This window comes from Oratosquilla oratoria, chromosome 14 (assembly GCF_046742065.1).
Source record: "Oratosquilla oratoria isolate Oo_2021 chromosome 14, ASM4674206v1, whole genome shotgun sequence".
NCBI lineage: Eukaryota > Metazoa > Arthropoda > Malacostraca > Stomatopoda > Squillidae > Oratosquilla > Oratosquilla oratoria.
Genome location: NC_134790.1, coordinates 26,412,140 through 26,421,419, shown reverse-complemented (window position 1 = coordinate 26,421,419; position 9,280 = coordinate 26,412,140).

The following is a 9,280-nucleotide window of genomic DNA, read 5'->3' as shown; positions in this document are numbered from 1 at the left end:
CAAGTCATAAGATGACGGATTCAGCGCCTAATAGCAAACGCGATTCCCACCATCGCCAAGCAAAGCCAAGCAAAGCCAAGCGAAACCAAGCGAAGCCATGCCGACACAAACACATGGTCTGATCACGTGACCTACCGCCAGTTGGCCAGCGTGACCTCGCCCCGGGTGAGTGACCTCTGTTGACCTCGCACGGGTGGTAAGGAGCCTACGGCAGGAGGCACTGAGTAGCTCTGGCCGAACACGTCACCTTTGCCCTATGGGGCAGGCAACACTCACTGTTGGGAATCGGAGAGTGCGGGATTCGAACCCACAACTGAGTGAGAAGCACGCTTCCGACTATGCCACAAGCTCAGTTCAAGTATTCCTTATATTACAATCTCACTTTTATTTCCCCAACTATCATATACCCAAAAAATAGTACACTTGACAGCGTGTCTTCACAGGACACATGAATGTATATACAGTATATTGTGAATACCATTTTATTTTGTATATACCATTATTATACTTTATCATTATCTATCTATATGGATGAATAATAATAAAGTATAATAATAGCATGTCTGCACTGGACATATGGATGCGTGTATATCAGACTGCATATACCATTTTATTTTGTATATATCATTATTATATTTTATCATCATATTATACCATATCTTGTATATACCATTTCATTCCTCGGTATTTGTTGGTAGAATTGAGACTTGGGTCAATGGTGACTATGATCGAGGAATCAGGCTCCGATAAACGAGGTTTTGTGTCGCCTCACAAATGGTCCCACGCCGCCGCCGCTAAGACCATAAATTGCGTTAAGCACGTTGGCAGTGGAGCGCCAAAGTCGAAGGCCACTCGCCCCTTTGTTCTCCTTTGAAGCATTGGGCCGTAAAACTTGAAAAAAAAACGCGAATTTATGAACTTCGCGATGACACGCGCACACATGGGAATTCGTTTTGGTGAGCGTTTGTGTTTCCGTGATGCCTTGGTTTGTTTGATTCCCTGTGTTGTTGTTGTTGTTGTTGTTGTTGTTGTTGTTGTTGTTGTTGTTGTTGTTGTTGTTCTTCTTCTTCTTCTTCTTCTTCTTCTTCTTCTTCTTCTTCTTCTTCTTCTTCTTCTTCTTCTTCTTCTTCTTCTTCTTCTTCTTCTTCTTCCTCTTCATATACAAAGTGCCCTTGTAGACAAAATAAAAATGCATTCAATTTATTGGAACTTAATAATATCTACTTCTAACATTTAAAGATAAGTGTGTGTGGGTATCCGTGTAAGGTATCCTTTGCAGTATTGTGGATATTATTTCTAAAAATGTTTGCAGAGTGATTCGAAATGAAAAAGGGAACAGTCTCTCTCTCTCTCTCTCTCTCCTTATTTGAAGTCACTATATGTATGGGGTGGGGGCTGAATTTATTGGAAAACCCAAACATCGCTTGGGAGATCCATGTCCCGTACTATGGACTGCCTGATTGGAATCATCAATTCAGACTCCTGGAAGAAGAAGAAGAAGAAGAAGAAATAGACTTGGTTGAAGGTCGTTGTTGATTAGAAAACGGGAATTGACAAGTAGAGAGGGATAGATTGAAAGACTGGTAAGGAAGGATCCTGTGACGACGACATTACGTCACAGAAAACGGTCATCATTGATCAGAAATTGTTAGAAAAACATGAATCCATCATTCAGGTACCCGGTAAACTCTCATTGATATATTGAATAAATTTTAGAACTGCTATAATTCAAAATAGTTATTAATTTTTGATGTGTTAATGGTTCTTCGGCTGTACGCGGCCATACACAAAACAGACATCAATTTCCAATAAACATGTCATTATCGTTTCCGATTGCCCGCTCAACGGGGCGGCGCAAGACTAATCGACCGAAATTGCAAATAATGACAAATGAGCCGGAGAAATATTACCTTTATTGTCTATATTGGAAAATAATTCTTACTCGTAGTATTTAATTTATTATTTTTCGAAGAGCGTGTGCGTGCATGCGCGCGTGTGTGAGAGATTAAATAATGTCTTGGATCACGGGCTAGTCCCGTGATTGACAACTATCACCCTCCCGGATGAGAGCTCATAGTTTGTATACAGATCGATCTCTGGGTAACACTTACACCTCTATCCCCTTTGCTCGAGGATGACAGTAACGGTTGTAGGGTTAGTGAAGCTTAATAATGTATGTGTGTGTGTGTGTGTGTGTGTGTGCGTGTGTGTGTGTGTGTGTATTCACAATTCACCATGGTCTTGGATCACGTGTTGGACTCGTGATCGACAGCTATTTACTTCCTAGAAGAGAGCTCAGAGCTCATATATGACCGGTCTATGGGTAATGCTGTGACCTTACACACACACACACACACAACTCCCAGCCCACGAGAGTCAGAGTAACGACTCGCAGCCCAGCGATACTGAAATTATTTCAGCCCTGGGCGGGATTCGAACCCGGACCGCTGTAGTGGCGGCCGGTAACTCTACCACTACGACACGAGTGCGTGTATGCGTGTGTGTGCTTTGCCTGAATAAGGCATCATGCATACCAGACAGGATCCAAACATTTTTTACGAATGAAGCTCCTACTATCATATATATATATATATATATATATTTTTTACAAAGGATTACAAAGGCGGAGCATGCCGACAGGAGACCTTTTGGTCCATAATTAGGTCGGATGCGAAAAAAATAAGAATAATAAATAAATAAATAAATAAACAAGAATATAATATAAATAATAATAAATAAAATAAACAGATAAATGCAGGAAAATGGTGATGGTGCCGTGTTACTTAGAAGTGACGTGACACAGGAGGCTCTGTGTCATGCTGAAGTCACTCTTCTCCCACTAATGAGGTAAAAGAGGCATCCTCTCCATCAAACGGAAGGGACCTTAATTACAAAGGCCCAACGGGGAAAAGGGCAAGGAAGTCCTTTCATATGACGCAAGGAGAGGTAACGGCGTTAAATTCCGTAACAAGGCTCGTTACGCGGTAAAAAGTCTCGTTACAAAGTTCCAAATGAGTTGGATAAAAAAGGGCCAAGATGAGAAGGGTTCATTCGTAATAAGGACAAGTTGACAAAGGGTTGCATCGAGACTTAGTTGTATAGAGGGAATATTGTTTTAGTACACTCTGCGTGCACATTAGTACATACTGTACAAAGTTAAATCACAAAGGGAATACAACGAGATTGTTTGGCCTTGTAAGTACATAAGAATATTCCGGTGCTGCCCAGATACCAGATTTTTCCCAGAAAGACCCCAGAACCGGATTTTGTTTGTATTTACATATTTCTGTGTCCTGCGACACTGTTTCTGACTCGGGGCAGTGGGCAAGATGCAGGGATGACCCGTCATCCAGGAAGTGCCAAGATAAGAGGGAAAGAGGGGAGTGGAGTATGTTGGGGTATAACCGCTAGTGGAACCGCTCGATTGATTGGTTCAGGACGGCGGTTCTTTTCAGGGGCCTGAGTGTCCTGCTCCCGGTAGTCTCCAATCACTAAGTTAGTCACTTGTATACCCCCCTGGGGTTACAAACCGCACTCTGGTTTTCTCTCGTTTATTTCTAAACACAGGGTTATACAATATGTCTGTACACTAGTAACACCAAGCACGTCTAACACCGACAACTCCTCTCTCGAGACATCCACGGTCTTTTTGTTGACCGGAAGTCTTTGACACAGCAATTTCTTGAGGTGCTTTAGTCACTTATCAATTTCAATTGTTGTACATGACACCATAAGTATGTAGCAACAGTATTATTCTGGGGTTACAAACTGTTATCTATTATATTTATCTTACGTAATATGTCCAGGGGGAAAGGTCTTATGTGTATTGTGTTTCCGTGTGTTAATGTGAGTTGTGACTAATGGCATCCATTATGTGTGTGTTCGTGTGTCCGTGTGCGTCCTGTTTGTGGGCGCTCGGGGACGGTGTGCTCGGCTGCTAAAATGTTAATTCAGCTATTTTGTAGGCGCCAGAGGTCTGGGTGATGATTGTGACATCGTTCACAATGCGTGGGAATGGTGGTGATGTAGGTGGTGTATACAGGGGATGGAATGGGTGGGAGTGGTTTTTATGCCTTTGCTTTTTGGCTACCTCCCTTGTAAGGGGGAAAGAGCCTTTGGTATATGCATGTATGTATCTGCACATTTCTGGGGTGCATGTGGACCTCAGTACCAAATTGGGCAAAGATTCGTTAAGAAATACCTGTTGTTGTTGCTCAAACACATAAGGTAAAGGTGGCGGACGCTCCCTCTTCGCGGATTTTTTTTGTCTGACTTCGGGGTGCATGTGGACACCTGACCCAAATTTGGGAAATATTCGTAGGTACATGTCAACGTTGTCTTAGAACAAACAAGCTTTCAAGTTTGTAATATAAATCACAAAGGGCAGAAACACAGACTCCCCAAAAGTAAGTGTGTGTGTGTGTGTGTGTGTGTGTGTGTGTGTGTGTGTGTGTGTGTGTGTGTGTGTGTGTGTGTGTGTGTGTGTGTGTGTGTGTGTGTGTGTGTGTGTGAAGGTCCTTAAAGTGGGAGCGAGAGATTAAAGATAAATAAAAAGATATTGGAGGTGAAGTATGTCACCCAACGAGGTATGTTACAATATGGCGTAAAAGCCAGACTGCCACAAGTTTGATGTCCGGGCGTTTGAGAGCCCCACAAGAACTAAAAATGGGGGGGTTGAGTGACCCATGCCCATGGTTCTTCCCCCATTTGCACCCGTGGTTAGGGTGAACTCCTGCCAAGATAGGCTATCTTGTTGAATCGGAGTGACGTGCCCAAAAAGGAAAGACAGGACTTTCTCTGAACATTCATTACATAAATATGAACAATAAAACGAGACGAAGCATACATTTGATATATATTTTTTCTTTTGGGCATTGAGCGATTTGCTTATTTTGCTGTTTTGGCGGAAGGAATAATACAACACGGCGAAAAGGTCTAACTACCAATAAGGGTGATGGCGCGATAACTGAAAGATTAAGAAGAGTTACAGACGCTATGGCTTAACGCTTTCGGCTAAGGTAGTACCAAGAACTCCTTAGGGTTGTAAAAGATGCCACATGACATTCCCAACCCCAATCCCAACCCAATCTAGCACTTTTTTTTTTTTGTAGTCTACTACCTAGGAGTGTGTGCCAGCAATGGCTGAATATAACATTTTCAGTGTCGTCTTCACCTGGCACTTTCTGGTCCTACTAAAGGTCAAGACAGAGTGCCTTGGCCATGGCCTGCAGCAGGCAGGTCACACGTGGGAAGGTCTCCAGGTCACGGGGCGACTTCCCTAAGGTCGCCCTCCCACCCCAACCACCACCACTCGTCTTTTATTCTTGTTGCTATACTATTCACCTAAACAGGATTTCTGGGGAATCCTGATCAGCTTCTTCTTCGTCGAGGGACACTTCATAGTTCCTTCTGGTTTTGGTTGCATATGACTCTCCTTTTATCGCGAAAGAAGAAGAAGAAGAAGAAGAAGAAGAAGAAGAAGAAGAAGAAGAAGAAGAAGAAGAAGAAGAAGAAGAAGAAGAAGAAGAAGAAAGAAGAAGAAGAAACGGTTCCCAACAATGGTGGTGGAATGTGGGTCGGGTTAAACAACAGGTTGTTTAGATGAACACCTTGGAGGCAACACCTGGCGGATGTCTCATCGATGTTGTTGTCTTGGGTGTCTTTATTGCGGTGTTGCGGTCTAAGGTGTATGCGTGAACATACACCCTCACGCGGGGGTAATCTAGATTGTTGGTGTAAATTTGACCACAAGATTGTTGGTATCTTATTTCTTTTAGAAATTATTGACGGGGTCAAGTTTACAAATCAAAATTAGCCCGCGTGAGAATATATGCATATGTATATTGCTGATAACCACGAAGGAGACCAGAAAAGAAACAAGAATTCACAAGCGCTTTCGTGATATTTCACGAAAGCGCTTGGGAATTCTAGTTTCTTCTCCGGTGAACTTTGTGGTTATCAGCAATTTATTGGATCACGTGGTTTTGAGATCTTTTTTCCTATGTATATATGCATGTATATGTATACGTTTTTTTGACGGTGACAGTAGTGTTACAAGTGGTGATCGTGAAAATGGTGGAGGTGATAGTGACGGAGAGTTCCTACGGTGTAGAACACCATCTCATTTTCTCCAGTTAATTCGATGCCCAAGACTTGGATCTGTTTTAAGCTGACTCACAAGTTTGCTCACAACCATCACCCTTTACTCCTAACTCCCACCGGGGCCCATGGGAGAAGCGTACCTAACAGGAGCACTCGGGGGGGAGGGGAGGGGACACCGTGACAAAGCCACGGGGCTCCCGCTGGGGGTCGTGAGCATCTAGGGAGGTTGTTCACTGGGCCGCGTCGGGAGGGAGGGAGGGAGGGAGAGAGGGAGGGGATGAGAGGAGTTGGAAGAGGAGGAGGTGGAGAGGGAGGTGGAGGGAGGAGAATGAGAGGAAAGAAGAAGAGGAAAAGTAGGAGGAGAAGGAATAGGATGAGGGTGAGGAGGATGAGGAGGATGAGGATGAAGATGAGGAGGGAGAGGAGGAGGAGGAGGATGGAGAAGAGGAGGAGGAGGAAGAAGAAGAGGAAGAGGAAGAGGAGGAGGAGGAGGATGGAGAAGAGGAGGAGGAGGAAGAAGAAGAGGAAGAGGAAGAGTAGGAGGGGAAGGGGAGGAGGAAGGCAAGGGGTGATACTGAGAAGGATGGGGAGGGGATGAATGAATGAATGTATATATAAGAGAGATAGATAGATAGATAGATAGAAAGAGAGAAAGTTGGGAGTTGATAAAGGTCAATTTCTTGGATGACAGACCCAGGAGAGGCAAAAGGTCCCAACAAAAGGCCTTTTTTGAGCGTTCCGATGTTCCCCGCCTCACGTCGCCAATGGGCCGAGACGGCAACGTGAGTCGTATCGTGAGTCGTATATCACGGGTCGTTTCGTTCGGTCAGACAGATGAATAGGGGTGGGGGACTGGGCGGAGGGCATGGGAGAGGGTGAGGGTGAGGTGGTGGGTGAGGGGGGGAAAGGGTGAGGAGGGGATGTAGGAGAGGGGAATGAAGAGGAGGAAGAGGATAAAGATGAAGAGGGAGAGGAGGAGGAAAAGGGAGGAGGGAGAGGGGGATGAGGAAGAGGAGAAAGAAGAAGAGGTGGAAGAGGATGAAGAGAAGGAGGAAGAGGACGAGGATGAGGAAAAGTAGTAGGAGTAGGATTATGAGGAAGAAGAGGAGGAGGAGTAGAAGGAAGAAGAAGAAAAGACCCTTTGTAGGAAGACGAAGAAGAGGAGGAGGAGGAAGAAGAAGTAGAGAAAGATGGTGAAGGAGGGGGAGGCGGAGGTGGGTTAAGGAGAGTGAGTAGGGAAGGGAAGATTGGGAGGTTGAGGGGGCTAAGGAAGGTGCCACTAGTGATGAGTGGGGAGTGGGGGAAATGATTGGGTGTGAGGAGTGAGAGAAGTAAGTGATATACCCACGTGATGATGGGGCGGGGGGTGAGTAGGGACTCCGCAACAAATGGTTAAGACCCTGTTCACACTAGCGGTTTGAACCGCGCGTAAACCGCGGCGGTATCGCATAGTCAAGGAAAAACTGCACGGTTGTATGTGAACGCCTCCATTGATTTACACTAATTGAACGACCACAGTTCAAACCGCGGCGGTTGAAACCGCTAGTGTGAAGAGAGCCTAAGAGTTTTTAAGTTGATTGATAACCTCGTTTGTTTCGAGATATTGCAAAAGATTGTGAGGTCGTCTTTGTCTGTAAATGCTTCCTCTCGCTGTTTCTTGGTTAAAAGTGTGAATTTAATTCGTGCATGCCGGGTCTTCTCTGACAGTGGAGGGTTTAGGGGTGGGTGGAGGGGGAGGGGGCTGAAGCCTCCCGCCCCCCTCCCCCCACAAAAAAAAAAAAAAAAATAATTACCTCATCGCAGAGGCCGAGAAACTTGCTTTGTGGACACAGGTACGTGTCAGAAAGCAGTAATACAGTGGCAGAATTTTTTCCCAGCATTTAACAAAATACTTTAGTGAGGATAATTGGAGGTATATTTAAAACATTATTGAGGGTAAATCTTTAGAAATGTAAGATTAAGTATTCCTTTTGCCCAACATTTTGAAAGAAACTAAATCAAGTGAGAAGATATACTTCAATTTATATTCAAAATGATCGTGCTAAAGAATACATCTGTTTAAAAACGTCATCTATATTTACAATATTCAGGTTAACCCCCGTCCACCCCAATTTTGGTCCTGGATCCGCCACTCTGTTGGGATACCAATTCTTACCTATTTCCTTCTTAAACCTAAATTTACCCAATTTAAACCCATTCCTACGAGTCCTGTATTGTTGTCTTAATATGATGACCTTGCCTTCATCACCCTTGTTGAGCAAAACGTATGGGTGTCTTTGTGTTTTTCACAAACCTCAATGGGAGTTTCCGACTAGTCTATCGAACTAAACAGCAGCTTGATGAAGCTGTAAAAAGCGAAACGTCGTTTTAATAAAGGCTCTGCCCTCAGATATGTGTGTTTATTACGATAGGCACACCTTCGCTCTAGACGTCATGTCACTGTTCCGTCAGAAGCCATTCCGCACGTCTACATGACGACGTCTTGCAGTGCCACGGCGCCAGTGCCAGAAGGCAGTGTACTCTGGCGCCAAAGGCATAGTTATGACGACCACCGTTATGTTGACAGACGTCTTCGACTCTTCATTCATGCTGATCAGCTGATGGGAGAGTCTGCGTGAGTTTTCGTAAGTTTCAGTTTTTCTTGTTCTTTGCTGAGCTACCGTTTCGTGTGATGAATGCAAACAAGTAAACAAACACACACACACACACACACACACACACACACACACACACACACACACGCACGCACACATACACACACACACACACGCACACGCACACACACACACACACAAAGATGGCACCAACACTTAGAAGTTGACATACGAACAAAGATTGGACAAACTAAACTCATTAACTCTGGAGCAAAGAAGAGAAAGAGGCGATTTGATAACCATCTATAGAATTATGAAAGGGATGGAAATCCTTGACAGGGATGATCTACTTAAATGGGACAGAAGAAATGTAAGAGTACACAAGAAGAAACTTAAGAAGGACAGTTACAGAAGAGATCTGAAAAAGAACAGCTTTCCACACAGAGTAATAGATGAATGGAATCAATTTAAAGAGAAAACAGTGAGTGCTAAAACTATGCATGACGAAAAATACAACTAGGTAAATACACACGTACACACACACACACACACACACACACACACACAAACACACGCACGCACGC